Consider the following 21,107-nt stretch of genomic DNA (forward strand, 5'->3'; position numbering starts at 1 on the left):
TGGAGCAAGTTTTCACCAAGGATGTCTCTCTGCATTTATATTTCCTTCGATCGTAACTAGTCTTCCAGTTCCTACCACTAAAGAACATCCCACAGCATGTTGCTGCCACCACCATGCTTCAATATAGGGTTAGTATTGGGCAGGTGATGCGTTGTGCCTGGTTTCCTCCAGACATGATGCTTGCCATGCAGGCCAAATAGTTCAATCTTTGTTTCCTCAGACGAGAGAATTTTGTTTCTCATGGTCAGAGTCCTTCAGGTGCCTTTTTGGCAAACTCCAGTCGAGCTATCGTTCATTTAACTAAGGAGTGGCTTCCATCAGGCCACTCTACCATACAGGTCTCATTGGTGGAGTGCTACAGAGATGATGGTTCTTCTGGAAGGTTCTCCTCTCTCCAGAGAAATGCTGTAGCTCTGTCAGAGTGACCATCGGGTTCTTGGTCACCTCCCTGACTAAGGCCCTTTTCCCCCAATCGCTCAGTTTGGCCTGGCGGCCTGCTCCAAGAGTCCTGGTGGTTCCAAACTTCTTCCATTTACGGATGATGGAGCCCACTGTGCTCATTGGGACCTTCAATGCTGCAGAAATTGTACCCTTCCCTGAATCTGAGCCTCAATACAATCCTGTCTCGGAGGTCTATAGACAATTCCTTGGATTTCAAGGCTTGGTTTGTGCTCTGACATGCACTGTTAACGGTGGGACCTTATATAGACAGGTGTGTGCCTTTCCAAATCATGTCCAATCAACTGAATTTACTACAGATGCACTCCAATCAAGTGGAGAAACATCTCAAGGATGAACAGTGGAAACAGGATGCACCTGAGCGCAATTTTGGGTGGCATGGCAAAGGCTGTGAATACTTATGTACATGGGATTTTCTTATGTACATGGGATTTTATTTTTTATTTTATTTTCTATAAATTTACAAAGATTTCAAACAAATGTGTTCACATTGTCATTATGGGGTATTTTTTGTAGAATTTTGAGGGAAATTAATTTAATCCATTTTGGAATAAGGATGTAACATAACAAAATGTGGAAAAAATGAAGTGCTGTGAATACTTTCCGGATGCGCTGTATGAATATAGAGATTCTTTCGCACAGGTTCAGAAATGGCAGATTTGGGTTTAGGGGTCTTGTGATGAGCAGTCTAAGCAACCCCCAGTAGCCTGCACATTGAGCATCTGAGAGGAGCAGAGGAAGGTAGAAGGGGGTCCATCTAGGACTTAAAACCTGGCTTTTCACTTCTATAGTAAACAAAACTTTGTCTGGTGTTCCCCAAACTGAAGATGCCCTTTAATGAGTATCGGTGGCATGGATCATTTTTGCCATTTTGATTCCAGGTTATTTCTGGAGCTATGCCCTGTGATGTCCTACTTGAAGAGGCATGCTGATGTTTTTTGAACAGTTGTGTAGATTGCTCCAGTGTCACTGCAGTCTATTGATAGATTAGTGACTGGCTGTAATCATGGCTTACATAACCAACGTTTAAGGTTTATGGCTTGTTAACATATAATTTAGTATGTCACAAATGATGACTTGTGAGAAAAATACATCTACTAAAGAAGCTTGCTACATTGTGTAACATGTACATTTTTTATTAGCGTATCATCAATGTAAAGTGTTGTAAAAAAAAGTGTTCTACTTACCTGCTCTGTGCAGTGGTTTTGCACAGAGCAGCCCAGATCCTCCTCTTCCCAGGCGCTCGTTGGCGCTCCTGACTCCTCCCACGTGCCCCCACAGCAAGCAGCTTGCAATGGGGTAAAATACCTTGTGCCTTTACAACCACTTTAGCGAATGTTACATTGTGGCTCATTCATTTTATTATACAGGGTTTTAAAAATCTGGAAAAACGATTGAGTACCACAGCGCTGACAGCCTGGATAAATACAATAAAGTGCATACTAAATTAGTGCAAAATCAAAAGCTTAAGACGTGCAAATATGTATAAACTTGTAGTTGAAAGGTTCCTTTCACAGGTGCCTTCCATAGGTGCTGCTGTGCTCGAAATAGTGAAAATCAATATTAAGCATGTGCCCAGTGAATGTCAGCATGGATCACTTCTGACAAGTTTTTCCTGACACCAAGATAGAAAATGTGACGGGACGGACCTCCAGCCTCTGCTCTGTTGCTGTGAGCTGTGTGGAGGGAGGTGTTCCTTCCCTCCAATCAGCTCTCACACTCTGCAGAGCTCCGTGAGAGCTCTATCTTCATCTCCCACCCCTTGTTTTGTGACCGCTCAGACTAGCTTTGTAAATGTACTTTGAACAGTTTTAGAGAAGACTGTAGATAAACAGGTACAACTTATGTAGGAGGATTTGTTTCATCTGTGTATCGCCAAAGGCCAGTTACTTCACTGGGTTAATGGTGAAGATTTACAACCACCAAAAGAAAGCTCTATCTCAAATTCATGTAGATACATTGTTTCATGACCCCGCAATTGTCATTCGGAGTGTGAAAACTGGTCTGCGTGAGAAGGGGGTGAAAGTGCCCAGTATTGAAGAGGTTAAGATAGGTGGTGAATTGCAGAGAGGAGCAGTGTGGTAGAAAAAACATGTGGCTGAGAGAGATGGGGATCTCAAGGGCCACACAAGCAAACCTATTAAACAACAAAAATAAAACATGTGTGCATTGGATCAGCCAGACAATTAGTATTTTTTGAAGGTAAAGAATGAAAGCCCCCATATTTCTCTCATCATAGATTCATATGTTTTTACAGATAGTTATTTTATGTTGCGTGTGTGTGTGTGTGTGTGTGTGTGTGTGTGTGTGTGTGTGTATCTATGATCTTTAATGATTTTTGTTTTTGGTAGAAAGAATATAAGCCTGTTAACTTCCTTTTTTTTTTTTTTTTTTGTTTGCTTCTTATTGATGGTTTTGGTTTTCTAATAAAATCCTTTTAATGTGTTGTATATTATTTTCCAGGACAATGCTATGTACGAAGGTAGAGCATTCCTTGTCTTTTTGCTGTTGTCATTTGCATGCAGGGCTAGATACTGCTACCCTGTGTCCAGTCTTGGTATAGATTAACCAGTCGCAAAGAGAAATTTACTTTTACCGTACTTTAACAACAAACGTATTTTATTTCCTGATCAAAGCTAATAAGGGTTATGTTGGCCATAGATGGGTAGAATTCTGAAAGAAAATGTTTAGGAAATTCCATACAGAACTTCTCAGAACATTCTAATGTCATTAAAAATATTAATTTTGCTTTTAACATTTTGATTTTTGAAATAAAGGACTTTACTGGATGGAAATTGGTTACATAGTTACATAGTTACATAGTTAGTCAGGTTGAAAAAAGACACAAGTCCATCCAGTTCAACCATAAAAAACAAAAAAACAAAATAAAAAACACAGTAAGATCCTATACACCCAACTCCATACCCACAGTTGATCCAGAGGAAGGCAAAAAAACCCAGCGGAGCATGATCCAATTTGCTACAGCAGGGGAAAAAATTCCTTCCTGATCCCCCGAGAGGCAATCGGATTTACCCCGGATCAACTTTACCTACAAATCTTAGTACTCAGTTATATTCTGTACATTTAGGAAAGAATCCAGACCCTTCTTAAAGCAATCTACTGACCTGGCCAGAACCACCTCTGGAGGGAGTCTGTTCCACATTTTCACAGCTCTTACTGTGAAAAAACCTTTCCGTATTTGGAGGTGAAATCTCTTTTCCTCTAGATGTAAAGAGTGCCCCCTTGTCCTCTGTGATGACCATAAAGTGAATGACTCGACACCAAGTTCACTGTAAGGACCTCTTATATATTTGTACATGTTGATCATATCCCCCCTTATTCTCCTCTTCTCAAGAGTGAATAAATGTAGTTCCTCTAATCTTTCCTCATAGAAAGAAAATTTCCATCCCACTTCAAAATGTATCATCGCTCCACAGTTTTTTTTTTTTCAGAAATCGGTGCAGGAACTCAAATACGACCCGTTCAGATTTCACAAACAGAAGGGTCTTAAAGGGGCATTAAATACCAGAATTGCATTACATACAGAGTGTAGAGTTCAGGGGGTTACACACAGAGTGCAGAGCTGTCGCTTGTAAACACAGAAACCAGACTGCTGTGTTTACAAGTGATTGTGGTGAGCAGGCGCCAGAGGTGGTGGAACGGAGTTCCCCCCTGAAAAAAAGCCCTGATCACACCCCCAGGGAGTGTGGGATATGTAGTTCCTTCACAGGAAATGTCAGTTCTTACACGGGTTCAATTGCAAAATGAGTAGCCAATAAAAAATTGAACATTTTGTGCGTTTTGTAAATTCAGTCAACTAAGCCTTCAATCTCACCTAAGGTTACGGAAAAGAAAATTTGTAGCCTGGAATCTTCTTCTTTTCAGGTCAAAGCTCATGCGCAGTTTTTTTTATATATTTTTCACACAATTCTCCCATCATTGATTATAAATTTGTTGGCTTTTCCAAAACCATTTCCAACATGCCTGATAACTCCAATTTGATGGCTGCACGAGAATCAGCCGTTGCTGCAGCTCCTAGTAATGATCGAAAATTAAACCATTATGCTTTTTTTCGAACAAAAAATTGCTGAGAATTCCACGTGTATGGCAGGCCTTAGGCTTCATCCAGAGTCATGTACTAACCTGTGCAGTGCCATATGGCATGCCACATGTTTGAACACAAGCTGAAACTGCTGACACAGGAGTGTGAAATATTACTCTACAAGCAGGCTGACAAATGACACCATGAAACCTGAGCAATGCACATTTTGCACAGGTGAAAAACACAAGGTGGTTACTCGCCTCCGTTCCAGCATCTATTTTGATCGGACAGGATGACGGCCATTACCTAGGGCACACTACATATAATGAAGTCTTCTTAGAATGCCCACTCCAGTCCTATAGTGATTGTAAAGTCTTGTATTTTTTTTTTTATATTAAAATTCATCCGTACCTGCACTGTGCAGTGGTTTTGCACAGGGCAGCCCAGATCCTCCTCTTCTCGGGTCCATGGTTGGATTTCCTGGCCCCTCCTTCCTGTTGAGTGCCCCCACAGCAAGCAGTTTCTATGGGGGCTGTCCATTCAGACATGTAGTCGCGGTTCAGCACCGCCCCCTCTTGATTGGCTAAGTTTGACTGCAGTGGTAGCCAATGGTGCCACTGTGTCTCAGCCAATTGGCAGAAAGAGTCCCGGACGGCCGAGGCACTTGTGGACATCGCTGGATAGAGAGGGGGCTCAGGTAAGTATTAGTGGGCTGAGGGGGGCTGATGCGCACTCAGGTTTTTTTTAAATCTTATTGCATAGAATGCATTTAAGATAAAAAACCTTCTGACTTTACAACCGCTTTAACATCACCCACCAAGGCAACTACAAAGAACCAGCCCTCTCCTTGTCAGGTCTGAGGGCTCAGGGATCTTGAGAGGTGCTGTGATGTTTTCAGGAAGCCATGTACAGCACCCTGTCAGCCCCTCCCACCAGCCATGATCACCTTGCATTGCATAAAGAAGCACAGACACCTGGCGTTTTGAATTTTTTCTGACATCAACTATTGAATAAAAATTATATACAAAACAGGTAAGTTGCGCTACTTACCTGTTTTGTATTTGATTTTATTGTGTGTATATCACAATTTTTGTTGCAGCTCATATATTCAGATTTGTTTTTTAGTTAGTTGAGCGCAGTATCACATTTTTTCTTAATAAAAATTATATGTTTTATTTAAAAATGTGATGAGTATGTTGAGTGTGAGATTAAGAACCAGGGAATGTGAAATATTAGGTTAATTTAAGCGGTAATAAACTCTTCTCGGCACATGATCTTTGAAGGGATGGCATACCCAGCATGTGCAGGAGTGGCTTCATCGCGGCTCCAGCAACTCATAGCCGGAGTCCGTGAACCTGGAAGGAAGACTAGGTGAAGACAAAAGCCCTGTCGGTGGCGACAGCATGCCGCTGGAGGCTTTGTTTTAAGGTAAACGTGTGAATGTTCCTAAGTACTGTATTAATTGGCGTTAAACACTCACTTTTTTACCCTGAAAATAGAGGGTAAACTGTGAAAAAAAGAAAAAATAATTGCGCTAAACCAAAATTATTTGATTCATGTGAAAACCAAACATATGTGGGCATCAGCCCAAATCGTGTGTCATATATGACTGTGACAACACTTCAATAATATAAAACAAGTGTGCTAATGACCCAGAACTGGGAGGCTCAGACCACCCCAACTCTGAGTGACTGAGGTGTTATTGAACCCTAAGTATCCCAACACCATAAGGTTCTCATAAACCATAACAGTTATAAACAAAACAGGTGTAGATGTAAAGTGCTTCAAACATAAAGCCCATAAAGTCCAGAACTGAGAAAATATAAAGTCTGTGAAGAATTCAAATGGAAAAAGACACCCGTGTAAATTCCAAGGAGCTGATCCTGAGCACCATATGTGAATCCACCACCAATTGCAAGGCTGCTTACCAGAAATCGGGGTCCTGCCGGACCACAATCAGCATATCGCTCCACTATGGGGGCTAGATCATGTTGTAACACCACCAATTGAAGCTGGAGATTGATGTATCCGTGACAGAGTAAAGGATCATACAGGGCTCAGCAGCGGGTATATAAAAGAAAACAAAGCTCCACATAGCATAAAACCAAGGTGATTTATTTTAAAAACTAAATGAAGCAGGTAAATTCACATTTGAGTAAACATAAAAATGCATTGGCCTGTAACGCCGGCCGGACGTTTCCAGGAAATAAGCCACTCGTGTTGAGAGTACAGCGATGAGGGGGATGACGTCAGCACGTCGCTCGCTCCGCCGACGCGTTTCGTGATAGGTCACTTCGTCTCGTGGCACGAGCGGCATACTGAGCCATCCCCTCTTATGGAGGACAAAACAAACAATTAGCAATAATAGAAACCAAGCCTCGCTCTGGGTGTCTCGCGCATGCGCCTCACCGAGCGCACGCTGGTCTATGCGTTCCACGGAAGCAGACTCCCCATTCGTCGGATCGAGAGCCCCGTCCAGAAATTGGGACGGCGGCTCGACGCAGCACGTGATCAACCCTCAGAGCCAGGCGTGGTAATAGTATGTCTCGGAAGCGGAACTGGCACACCGCAACTTAGACATACAGTGACAAGTGAAAGTCACCTTTTAAACTGCAGACCCATACATCGCGTGGAACTAAATCAAATAAAACCTTCCACGGCGTCAGGTACCCAGCCCACAGAATAAACAATTAAAATTAAATAATTTTACAAAAACCAAGCCTCTTTGGGTGTCTCGCGCATGCGCATCACCGAAGGGTAAACTGTAGCTGCGTGTTATACGCAGGTGGCTGTGGAAAGTTTTTTTTTCCCCCTGAAACTTCCCTCTTAGTTAGGGTGCGTGTTATACTCCTGTGCGTGTTATACACCGATAAATACGGTAGTTAACATTTTGGAATGAATGGACTGTACCAAACAAAAATCACATACGCTGTTAGAAATTCACAAATTTGAGTAATATCCCGCTTCCCACTGTGGTCAAAAATGAACATCGATTTGACCCCACTAATGATTAGTAAAATTAACAAATGTTCTTGCATCGACAAATGATGACCAAAATTCTACTAGTGTAATCCTACTTTTATTAATCTTGTACTAGTTTTAAAACACAATCTAAACAGGCAGATTCTTGATCATAGCTTATTTAAAACCACTTATCGCCCAGTGTTCTGACAAAATATGCAACTTGGCAGAATCTTGAACCAAGCCACTTCAGTTTCTTTAACCACTTCCCTACCGAGTCATTGTAAAATGACGTCCGCAGGAACCTTTCGTCTTTCAGACTGGATGTCGTATGGCGTCCTTGCATTCCCAGCCGCTAGGGGGCCCCCGCCGCATTGCTCGGGACCCGGTGCGCGTGCCGGGGAGATGTCTGTGGCTATTACAGTGGGGGGTGACGTCTGTGGCTATTACAGTGGGGGGTGACGTCTGTGGCTATTACAGTGGGGGGAGACGTCTGTGGCTATTACAGTGGGGGGAGACGTCTGTGGCTAATACAGTGGGGGGAGACGTCTGTGGCTAATACAGTGGGGGGAGACGTCTGTGGCTAATACAGTGGGGGGAGACGTCTGTGGCTAATACAGTGGGGGGAGACGTCTGTGGCTAATACAGTGGGGGGAGACGTCTGTGGCTATTACAGTGGGGGGAGACGTCTGTGGCTATTACAGTGGGGGGAGACGTCTGTGGCTATTACAGTGGGGGGAGACGTCTGTGGCTATTACCGTGGGGGGAGACGTCTGTGGCTATTACAGTGGGGGGAGACGTCTGTGGCTATTACAGTGGGGGGAGACGTCTGTGGCTAATACAGTGGGGGGAGACGTCTGTGGCTATTACAGTGGGGGGAGACGTCTGTGGCTATTACAGTGGGGGGAGACGTCTGTGGCTATTACAGTGGGGGGAGACGTCTGTGGCTATTACAGTGGGGGGAGACGTCTGTGGCTATTACAGTGGGGGGAGACGTCTGTGGCTATTACAGTGGGGGGAGACGTCTGTGGCTATTACAGTGGGGGGAGACGTCGGTGGCTATTACAGTGGGGGGAGACGTCGGTGGCTATTACAGTGGGGGGAGACGTCTGTGGCTAATACAGTGGGGGGAGACGTCTGTGGCTAATACAGTGGGGACTATATATGGTGGTGATCCCAAAAATGTATGTGTGTTATAATTGAAATTAGTCGATTAATCGATTTAAAAAAAAAAATTGATTAATCGAACACAAAGTTTAATCAGTGACAGCCCTATTGAGAACACAATTGTGGTGTGCAGCCTGTTCTTCTTTCCCTCTTTCTGACCTGTCCTTCCCTCTTCCTTTCTCCTTTTCTAAATTCCGAAGTCTTTGTTTTGTGTTCATCACTGAGCACAGTCACTTTAGTCTCATATGTACACCAGGTGGCAGCCTTCTACTACAATATTACAAAGAACGAGCCTTCTTTGAATGTAAACATGGCATTACTCGCCCACCTGTGACTTGCGCTCTGGATAGAAATGTGAGGTAGTAAAGACTGCAGACGGAATTGAAAAAGTGAAGCCTGATAGTTGATCTTGGCAAATCGGTTTTCCAACTTTTTTTTTTTTTTTAACAGTATAAAGTCAATTTTCCCTATCCGTTGACTTTACTTTTTAGGACATGCATGTAACGGAAACTGAGGCCAGGAACAGTACTAACCCAGAAAGATTTACAGACAAGACAGCAAAAGCACATTTTAAAATTCTCAAAATTTAAAAGTTGGAGGGGAAAAAAGAAAACTGCAAGCGGTCATATGAGTTAATAGTCGGCTGTGCAATAAGGGGGTAGGGACTGGTCATTAACCCCTTAATGTGGAAGGTAAAACAAACCTTCATGCCAGATTCTAGTTTTGCAACTTTGGCGCGCATTATTACAACTATACATATCTATACAACTACTTCAGCTGGCCATTCCGTATCCACTTTTCATGATTAGCCAGTGGGGAAAAACTGAAAGGTTTGCCCCCTCCACCTAGATTTTCTCTAATCCTCCCTGCTGTATCACTGTATTCTGACATCAGAACTCCTCCACTAGCAGATCACACTGATCAACGCTGCATCCAATTGGCTGCAGCACTGATTGAAGCAAAATTTTCCAACATGCCCCTTCAAAAGCTGTCTGTTTTTAGATCAACTGCTCTTGAATGGGAACAGCCCAGGATGGATTGAAATTCAGGTGGCCCCTTCATCATAGAATGCATGAAAAAAAATCCTTTTGCTTTTTACAACCACTTTTAAGTGTAACCCCAGCCAAAAAAGTAAGATTTTTAGATGGCATAGGGAAGGGTTAACACCCCTAGAACGTTTGTTTTACTGTCTGTGCCCCTGTTTTCAAAGATTTCACCTCCTTTCCTGTCTGACAACTATATTTTGAAAAATTTGTGTTGTGGAGACAAAGATTGATGATAAAGCTTCAGTGGAGACGCATTTTTCCTATGATAACTTACCTAGGTGTATATTTCCTTTCACTTCCTGTTGCCTCACTCAATTTGTGAGTAGGGGTCGTATCAAAGTTGGATGTACACTATATTACCAAAAGTATGGGGATGCATGCCTTTACACGCACGTCACCTTTAATGGGCAGTCCAGTCTTAGTCCATAGGGTTCAATAGTGAGTTGGCCAACCCTTTGGAGCTATAATAGCTTCAACGCTTCTAAAAAGGCTCTCCATAAGAGTTTTGTGTGTCTATGGGAATTGTCACCATTCTTTCAGAAGCGCATTGTGAGGTCAGGCACTGATGTTGGATGAATTTCCACTCTAGATCATCCCAAAGGTGTATCGGGTTGAGGTCTGGACTCTGTGCAGGCCAGTCAAGTTCCTCTACCCCAAACTCACTCATCCATGTCTTTATGGACTTTGCTTTGTGGACTGGTGCGCAGTCATGTTGGAACAGGCAGGGGCCATCTCCAAACTGTTCCCACAAGGTAGGGAGCATTAATTTGTCCAAAATGTCTTGCTATGCTGATGCCTTAAGAGTTGCTTTCACTGAAATGAAGGGGCCAATCCCAACCCCTGAAAAACAACCCAATACTATAATCCCCCTCCCCTCTCCACCAAATGATTTGGACCAGTGCACAAAGAAAGGTCCATAAAGACCTGGATAAGCAAGTTGGGTGGAGAACTGTAACGGAAGGGCCCGTGGGACCCAGAAGCTCCCCGATGCCTCTTATGTGTAGATCACCCTGTGTCTCTAATAGGGGCACAGGGTGAATGAGAACCCCACTATGGTCTGGGCTAGTCAGATTTAATTGTATATTGTGTGTGTGTGTGTATGTGTATGTGTATGTGTGTATATATATATATATATATATATATATATATATATATATATATATATATATATATATATATATATATATATTGTGTGTGTTGGCTGTAGTGTACTATAAAGCTTGCTGTGATTGCATTCTATTGTCTGTTGTGATGTAAATGAATCTAGGATGGCTTCTGAGGATCTGTCATTGTGGCTTGTGCTAATTGACACTGTATTGTGTGAAGGAGTCCTGTGATAAATGTGTATTGCAAGTTGATAGTCTAAAGGTCATGTGTCTGAGACATCAGCTGTAGTTAATTAGCTCATGTAAATTATGTCAGAGCTGGAGCCAGAATTGTCTACCAAAAGATGTGTATTGGAGCTCGTTAGGAACCATTGTGTGATGATGTGGGTGGAGTGGGGTCTTTGTTCATTTTGGTTACTGCAGGATCCTAACTGTATACAGGAGCCTGATTTTCTCAATAGGGTCTATTCATGTGGAACCTCAAACAGAGCTGTGTGTCTCGTTATTGGGGTTTGTTTGCCTGACTGTGGGTGTCGGTAGCTGTCTTGGGTTCGGGAATGGAATATCTTAATCGGCTTTAACCCCTGTCCCATTTGGGCTTCCGTTACAAGAACCTTGACTGTCCTGCAGAGTCCTGACCTCAACCTGATGAAACACCTTTGGGATGAATTAGAGCAGATGTGAGGTGGAGGACCTCTGTGAGGTGTTTCCGTGCTGATTGGAATGGAATGTGAAAGGGGCCTTTGTCAACTAGAATAAGACGGTGGTTCTCGGGACTTGCATGCTTTCCCTTGGCTGACCACCTCTCTCCACTTCTTGGCTCTAGCCACATTGTTGGTTTGGGACAGATTTATCATGTCTACCAAGCTCTGCTGCTGACCTGGCCTTCTCACTGCTGACCTGAGCTTCTCACTCCCATTTTTGACAACCCTGCCTTCGGCCCTAGAGTTTAGGCGTATGATGTGTCTGAACTTGGCAAAGACTTTTGGACAGAGTGCCACCATATCCTGCGTAACTGAATGATTAGCCAACCCAAACACAAGTTACCACACAACCTACAATTTGGTTCATCTAGCTTTATCCACACCGTCAAGAGGCATGCCAACATTCTTGGTTTAACTCAACTCGAGTCTCTCCGATCTGCCACATCCTTCCCTCCGGATTTTATATATGGTTTCTCAGCAACCTGGGAGAGACCTTTTCCAAAGAGAAATTTTATTCTTTCTCGTGTCCAGTCCCTTGCTCTTTTTAGGAAATGAACGAAGACTGTGTACCTCTGGTATTGGACTCTGATCAAAGCCTAAATGCACATTTGGTGATGCTTAATCTCATCCCCTTTTTGCAAGGCTGTCTTTACCACTTCCAAAACCATCTGCATATCTGGCATTTCGGCCTGGTCCCTTGCCAAAATTTTAGAAGGCAATCGTAAGACACGGCCTCTTAGTGACTTGGGTTGCTATTTTTCGTCATTGAAAATTGATCTCTGTGCCACATATTATAGACTGGCCCAGAATCCCAATATAATTATGAATATAAAGGTCCTGGTGGCAGCCGGCAGTAACGACCTGGAAGGGACCTGGTCCTCTCAGACTTGCTGGCTCCAAGGGACTCAGATGCTTTTTAAGCAGGGCCATCTTAATAGGTTCATGGGCCCCTGGGCAAAGTGATGCTATGGGGCCCCTACAAGGTTGCCCTAATTTACTCACCTACTCTCGTATGAAAGTACAATATATCTAATTTACAGCGTGTCATGCTGGTAGATGTAGTCCCCCTGTCATGCTGGTAGTTGTAGTCCCCCTGGTAGTTGTGGCCCCCCTGTCATGCTGGTAGTTGTAGTCCCCCTGGTAGTTGTAGCCCCACTGTCAGGTCGGTTGTTGTAGTCCCCCTGTCATGCTTGTAGTTGTAGTCCCCCTGTCATGCTGGTAGTTGTAGTCCCCCTGGTAGTTGTGGTCCCCCTGTCATGCTGGTAGTTGTAGTCCCCCTGATAGTTGTGGTCCCCCTGTCATGCTGGTAGTTGTAGTCCCCCTGGTAGTTGTGGTCCCCCTGTCATGCTGGTAGTTGTAGTCCCCCTGGTAGTTGTAATCCCCCTGGTAGTTGTAATCCCCCTGGTAGTTGTAATCCCCCTGGTAGTTGTAGTCCCCTGTCATGCTTGTAGTTGTAGTCCCCATGTCATGCTGGTAGTTGTAGTCCCCCTGTCATGCTGGTAGTTGTAGTCCCTCTGGTAGTTGTAGTCCCCCTGTCATGTCGGTAGTTGTAGTCCCCCTGTCATGCTGGTAGTTGTAGTCCCTCTCGTAGTTGTAGTCCCCCTGTCATGATGGTAGTTGTAGTCCCCCTGTCATGATGGTAGTTGTAGTCCCCCTGTCATGATGGTAGTTGTAGTCCCCCTGTCATGCTGGTAGTTGTAGTCCCCCTGTCATGCTGGTAGTTGTAGTCCCCCTGTCATGCTGGTAGTTGTAGTCCCCCTGTCATGCTGGTAGTTGTAGTCCCCCTGTCATGCTGGTAGTTGTAGTCCCCCTGTCATGCTGGTAGTTGCAGCCACTCACCCTCTGCAGCTCTCTCGAGATGATGTTCCCCCTCATAGCATACTCCACCGCTGCCAACACCTGGGGTTCAGAGACTGCAGGGGGGGGGATCTGGCTCGCACCACGGGGGGCCTCCGGACCATCGCCAAACTACTCTTGGCCCTTCTGGGGGCCCCCGGCATCCATCCTCTTCATCCCGCTGATCAGCAGCGAGATCACCGGACCCCGCGTGTCACCAGGTGACCACTGCTCTGTGGGCGGAGTCAGGACAAAGGGCAGGGTGCCGTTCTGTGATTCGGTGAAGGGAGGAGCAGGATTCCCCTCTGTGGTGAGTGGGGTCAGGGAGGGGCAGGGTGGTGCTCTGTGGTGGGCGGAGTCAAGAGGATGGCAGGGTGCTCTAATGGTCGGAGAAGGGAGGAGGAGCAGGGTTCCCTTCTGTGGTGGGCTGGGTCAAGGAGGCACTCTGTGTGTGGGGAGACAGTTTGCCTGACGAAGGGGGCGGGACACCTGATTGGCCCACCCATCCCCGACATCAGAGGCAGAATTTGACAGCTACACTGTCCCATTGAAGTCGGCCATACCGCAGCAGGCTTTCCCAGTACTAATTTCTGTGTCCCGAGCGCACCAACTGACAGTCTGACACTCCCCCAGCTAGTGCTATTTGTTTGGCTCTGATGGGGCCCCAGCTGAACATGGGGCCCCCGGGCTGTGCCCAGGGGTGCCCGCTCAGTAAGACGGCCCTGTTTTTAAGCCCTGATTTTGCTGTAAGCTACTTTATACTGTTGTATCTGAATGGCACGCCTCATCACCTTATTTCTTAAGGACACCTTGTGAACCTGGCATTTCCAGCTGCATAAATCTATTAACGTCTCATTGCAACCCTACTCGGTGTATATTTTTCTATGAAACCCTGTATAGTCCAATAGCTTTGTATTCTAGCATTCCTGAAAGAGACCAACACTTAAAGAAAAAAGTTAAATTAGTTTAACAGTCTCTAGGAAAAAAAAAATACCAAAGAAGTGGCCACTTTTTTTTGGCTTAAGCCTGGATATTTATGGGCTGTAACAAATGAAGTCCTGTTTGTCACTGGGAAGTGTTATGGTATGTGGAGAAAAACGTGCCACAAAACTTGGGCGTCATGGTGAAAATTCTCTTCTCTCTTGTGGTTGTTGCTTCTGCACAGAGCCTGTCCCAGGAGGGAACTGCTGCTGATGCTGCTTCATGTGTTGTCTTGGTGAGGAGCAGAGGATGGATTTGATAAGTGCATAAACATGAAGGAAGAGCTGCTGAGGGACTGGACCAAGGCTGCATTAAGACTAGCGATGATAATGTGGTTTGTGAGATAAAAGCACTTTAAATGGGGAGAGGAGCCGAGCGCAGTAAAATAATGGCAGAGGAGGAACATTGATTAACAACATTATGAAGGCTGAACTAATGCTTAAAGGAGATGCTATAATAGTGAAGTATGAAGACCATGCAGTGTGCAGAAGAGTCGCAGCTTGGATTATAAATTATTCTGGACTTTTCCCATGCCAGCCAGGGAACGGAGTAACTTGTGATTACTTGTAAGCTGTTCTGTGTAGGGTTTAAGCTGCATAGTTTTCACTTTGTTATGGCAATGCTGGGCTACAAGAAGCCGGAATGTAAACGACCTTCTATTTTATGGCCGTTGCAGTTCAATCTGCACCTTCCATCGTCTGTCAAATTCCAGACCTATGATGGTAAGTTCTGCAGTACTAGATTTCATTCACTGCGTTTTATAATGCATTCAGTGACAACCCTCGTGTATGTGTGTTGTATAGTGTTTGCTTTTTACTTCTTTTTTTTTTTTTTTTTTTTTTATTGGTGTAATTAGACGGTCCTGTGTTGGTATACATCCATCTAAAAGTATCATTCATATGAGCACACAAAGGTGTTGTACTTGGGATCTGCAACCATTGTGTAATGTGTTACAGATTTTGATTTCACAGCCTCTCCTGTTGGTGTCCAATTAAAAATAGTGGTGTATTTTCAGACTTGGCATGCACCCCAATTTTTGTTCTACAATATCCAGTGGTAAACTGGTATGTAGACACATAGATTTATCATTACTGGCAATTCTAGATGAGATAAACCTCATGCCTGGTTTAATTTCTTATAAACGCCACTAATACTCACCTGTCATATTGTCATGTCATAAATTGCAGGCTACTGTACCTTTCTGTTCTAATTTATTGTAATGAAAGGCATCGAATAGACAAATGCCACTAAATCAGGTTATTTAAATCATTATACTGTTGTATTATGCTAGTAGACATGCTGTCTTGGGTAGCAGATTATGTATAATTGTCATTTTGCTTTAAGAGAGAGATTGTTTTCCAACTCAAAAGTGGATGTGGCTTATTGGGGCATGGCCTTAAAGGAAACCTGTACTGGGGAAATATAAGACGGTCATTGCCGACCTGCTTCTAAGGGCTCGTTTAAGCTGGAGTGTGCTGCACCACTCACGTCCTATCCCTTTTTATTAAAGTGATTGAAAACCCATAATTAGAAAATAACAAACATGTCTTAGTTGCATGCCCTGTGCAATGGTTTTGCACAGAATGGCCCCGTTCCTACTCCACCTGCCATCATTCCTGTCCCCCTCCCCACCGAGTGCCCCAATAGGAAGCCATTTTCTATGGGTGCACTCATGCTGGCTCCTTAGTCGTCTAAGTGTCCATAGACAGTGTGGCTCAGCCCTGCCCCCTCATCACTGACTGATTGACTACAGCTGGAACCAATGGTTCCCACTGCAGTCTCTGGGTCTACAAGGAGGGACAGCCAGGAGAACCCCTGCTCTTGTGCACAGCACTGGATCAATAGTAGGCTCAGGTAAGTATAAACCTGCAGAGAATGCGTTCGGTAAAACTTTCAGCCTTTAGAACCACTTTTAAGTGCAACACAAAGGATATGTATGTACACACTGCGGTGCATTTTATGCAGGTGTGCTACATTGCATAGTGTGTGTGTGCATTAGGGGGAAATTATCTTTGCATTGCAATACACAGCTACAGTGCAGAACCGTACATTTATCTTCAATCTTGGTGCGTTTACATCCTGCATTTGCGATTTTAGAAGCGTTTCTTAAAAAATGAACGTGTGGTGTGGCAACTGCGCAGCAATCGCTGTGGTTCCCGCACTGAATCAGTGTGAATCAGGCCCAGTGCTTTCTGTGCATTTGTTTGCTTGGATACTCTTAGATGCGTTCTACTCCCTTTTTTTTTTTTTTTCAGTAATTCAAGTGATTGGTAAAGTCTTATTTAAAAAAATAACAAAAAGCAACAAACATGTTCTACTTGCCTGCTCTGTGTAGTGGTTTTGCACAGAGTAGCCTGCATCCTCCTCTTCTTGGGTCCCTCTTCTCTGAGCCTGGCCCCTCCCTCCTGTCGAGTGCTCCCACAGCAAGCGGCTTGCTATAGGAACATCTGAGCTAAAACCCCGCTCCGTGTGTCTATTCGGACATGGAGTTGCAGTTTGGTCCCGCCCCCTCCTGATTGGCTCTCGCTGCTGTCAAAATGAGTTGGGCAATGACGCTTCTGTTGTGTTTCAGCTAATCAGGAGTCCCGGTCGGTCGAGGGACTCGTGGACATCACTGGATAGAGATGGGGCTCAGGTAAGAGGGGGTCCTGAGATAGCTGCTGCAAAAAAGGAGGCTTTTTATCTTTATGCATAGAATGCATAAAGATAAAAAAATCCTTCTGCCTTTTACAACCACTTTCAGTTTCGTAATTCTGAAAATTTTCCTGGTGGTCTTTGGGGACCTTGATAGTGGGGAATGCTGGGGTTTCTAATGTGAGGGGATCAGGGGACTTTGATGTAAGGAGGATGAACTTGGGTATTCTTGATGTAAGGTGGGAATCTGAAGAGTTGGGCCTGTCCTGATGCTGCACTTTATACAATGTGTTTGTACATTGAATTGTTCTGACCAAAGTGTTCATTGTCCCAACAGTTGCTGGTTTCTTCTTTAAAGGATTGGTTGACTTTTGGGAACCCGTTGCATGTTCTACCAGTTTTTAGGGTGGACCATGTTAACCTGCTGCCCTCTTCCTGTGACAGAAGTTCTCCATACTAGCTGTCACTTTTTGAAAACAGCGTGGCCGTGTGGGGCTGCATCATTCATTCAGAGGTTGGTGAATAAATTAACTACAAGTCCCAACACACTTTGCAGCTGTCGGCTTATAGTTCTCAATGAACTACCATGGTGCTGTTGAGCGCTGTGGTAGTTGAGTCTTGCTGTTAGTGTGAAACTGCTTGCCTGTACAATGTATGAGCAGACAAGTCACACTGACAGTCTGCAGGAGATCTACTGATCGCTGGTACAATGCTTTCAAGGCTCCTGCAAAAAAAGTGCGTTTATTTATAAAAAAGTAAAATTATCCTTTTACGGTAGGCTCAAAGTGATTTTTTTTTTGTATGTAGAAAAGCTTATGTGATGCAAGCGTTTACATTTAAAAAAATGATCCTGGGTAATGAGGTTTGTGTATTTGTGAGACTCACTTGTGTCATAGTAATTAGGAGTATTTTGTGGGTAGGACTGTTATGTGTGCAGAGTATACAGTGACTAGGCACAGCCTGCCCCTGTTGGCCATAATCTCACTTACTGCTGACCCCCCTGTACACTGCCCTGCTGACCTCCCATCCCCTGCCCCCCTGACTTATTTTTTTATTTTTCCTTTACTGCATCCCCCACATCAGACAGGCTTGATATGGGGGTGGGTAACCAATTATTTAAGCTTTTTATCCTCCTTTTATTGCCCTTGTACGAATGAAAACCTAGCTCAGGGAATTCCCTCACTTCACTGTAGTTTTTTTCTATTTTTATTATTAAAAGTGGTTGTAAACCCTTTATAACCACTATTACCTACAGGTAAGCCTAGATTAAGACTTGCCTGTAGGTGCTTGAAATATCTCCTAAACCTCCACGGTTTAGGAGATATTTACAAATAAGACGATTGCTGATGACAACGGTGCACTTTAGAAACAGCGATTGTGCCATTTCTAAAGAAGATTTGCCGTGACTGGCGGCTCCTGCACGTACAGGAGTGACATTGCAACTCCGGCCAATCACAGGGCTGGAGCCGCGATACCCGGAAGGAAGAGGGTGAAAGATGGATGCTTTGTGCAACAGGGGACTTCGGTTTCAGTTTAGTGACACATAATGGGTTACTATGCAATGGATAGTAGCCCATTATGCTTTACCTTTTGCAGGGAAACGGTGGAAGTAAAACCCATCAGGGTTTACTTCCTCTTTAAGGTACTTGTATATCGTTGTCCATCTATGCAGTGCTTTACACATCAGTCCCTACCCTCCAGGAGGTCCCTAATTCATATACTAGGGCCAATTTACCTACTATAGCATACAGGACTGGTGAAAAGTGGCGGTTGTGGTTCACTTTCCGAATTGTTAATTATGTTAGTCTGGCCGTTAAAGCATTTTGTTTATCAGCGTTTTGTACCTCCTTTGTAGCATATTTATTTCCTATTTACAGCGGCTGCTTTATCATGCTGTATAAAACCCGGGTGAGGAACCGCTAATCCCAGATTACTGACAGGTCCTCCATACCTTTCCAAGATTTCTTTTGGCTTTTTTTTTACAAACCACCTGCAGTAATTTCTTTCAATTTTGAAGTACTGTAATGTTTTGTCACTTTAACCAATGGAAATGTTTGTTTTTGATCACCACCATAGAGACCATTATAGAGGGAAATATATACGGACTACTATAGTTGAAAGACCAAGTTAAAAGAAGGGGGAAAAAAAGCATGTGGCACATGAGTTACCATCAGTGTGATGTGTCGCCCGTGCTGCTGTTTTCTGGTTTAGGTGTAATTGTCATCCTATGGTGTCCCCTTCCCTACCACTGTAATCTTTCAGTGCGGTGGGGGTTACTAGAACTGATAGACCTGTGACAGGCAACCATCAAAATTGCCAGGCTAGGCCCAATGTAGTACAACTTGTATGAATGGAGGAGGGGTGGAAAGTACCTGTGAATACCTGTTGCAGCTTGTTCACTTCTATTAACCCCCACAGGACCAGAAGATTACAGTGGGGATTGGGTGTTATCAGAGAAGGACAACCAGGAGACAGCAGCATAAGGGACACATCACACTGATGCAGTAATGCCCCTTGTGCTTACTATTATTTTATTTTTTTTACCAAGCTTAGGCTTTTCCACCAGAAAAAAGTTGACACTATTGCAGCTTGCTGGTCTTTAGATGTGGCCTACCAGTAACGCACTGCTTTCCTAGGTTGACACCTGTACTGAGCAGTGCTGTCACCCTAGAACAGGGAGTGTGTTAGGCCATAGAAGTTGCAAATTTTGTTACAGGAAAAAATGTGCACGATTCCCTATCAACGCTGACAGGAAAACCTCACTAAGGCTCTGTACACACGGCCAGGAATCCCGTCGGGGGGAAAAAACGTTGGTTTTTCCTGACGGGATTCCTGGCAAGCTTGTCTTGCAAAGCCATGCATACAGACGCTGTTCTTTTGAATGGCATGAACGCTGTGACGTCATCGACTACAACGAGGAGGTGCTCGTCGCATTCGATGCCATCGCCGCCATCTTGCTACACCACATACTAAACTTGTATGCTACCAAGCATGCGTCAAACTCTTATCGAGCATGCGCGGGTTTACCTGGGACAGGCAAGCATACAAACGACCAGTTTTTTTGGCAGGAAATACTCTGCCGGGAAACCTGAGGAGAAAATAGAAAGCAGGGTTCTCTATTTTCCCATTGGGATTCTCGGCTGTTTTCCTGACGGGAAAACTGCTAGGGAGCATATACACGGCCGGGATTCCCAGCCAAATGCTCTTCTGGCAGTTTTCCTTCCCAGGGAAAATTGGTCGTGTGTAGAGGCTTCAGATTGTGTTCTCCTGGCGGGCGAAACCATCCTTGCCGGGAGAAGGCGGTGATTGCTAGCCGCTAGCGTTAATCCCAAGTAAATCCGGCCAGCTTCTTGTACCCAAGTTGATTGATCGATCAACTTGGTACATTCAGCGTGCACATACATCGTTCAAAGTCTTGGCTGGTTTGCACATATACGGTTCTGATTTCACCTGGTTTCTGCAGAACTAGCCGAGATTTGAACAGTCTATGGCCGACCTTAGGACTACATATGACAGTTAACCACTGCATAACCCCTCCCTCTCCTCCATAATAGGGGCAGGTGTGTTGTAGTTCAACTGATGACTTCATGTACACTCTTCCTTTGGACTTCAGCTCACAAAGTTTTTGGCTGGATGAGCTATATTTTTATTTTATTTAACAGACCAAAGGGGATAAAATAACAAATATATTGTTTCTCATACAGCTTAGAAACAAAAGTACTGCAAATATTTCTAAATATACTACGAACAGTTTGGGACTTTATATGAGACGCATGCGACTCATCCCTATATACGAACATAAAAAGAGGGTTTTGGGACTTTAAATGAGAGATGTATAGCAAAGGACATGTTTACTGTACCTTATGAGGTCATCCTGCAATGTGTCTAATAAAAACAAAGCAAAAGAAGTATATCGTAAAGTATGATGGAAAACTGCATGGATACAGAACCTAAGACTTGAGAGAGCTAAAATCCACAGTTTCATCCAGTTGTCCAAAAATATTGAATAACTTTTTAGTTCCGCGCTCTATCACAAAACAAAATCAAATTGAAATCTTTTAATTTAGGTGGGTAGAATTGGCAGGCTATGATATACTTCTAAAAAGAAAATGCGTATGTACTTTCACAAGCATGTTCTGGTGTGGCCTATATGAGCACCACTGTATATAGA

General features: G+C 44.1%; 1 protein-coding gene across 1 annotated transcript in view; it reads left to right on the forward strand.

Moving 5' to 3' along the window:
* LOC120940047 (microtubule-associated tumor suppressor 1 homolog) overlaps positions 1-21,107 on the forward strand; it is a 129,234-nt gene that overhangs the window by 99,806 nt on the left and 8,321 nt on the right. The gene's annotated exons all lie outside the window — the stretch shown is intronic.

This window comes from Rana temporaria, chromosome 1 (genome assembly GCF_905171775.1).
Source record: "Rana temporaria chromosome 1, aRanTem1.1, whole genome shotgun sequence".
NCBI classification, from domain to species: Eukaryota; Metazoa; Chordata; class Amphibia; order Anura; family Ranidae; genus Rana; species Rana temporaria.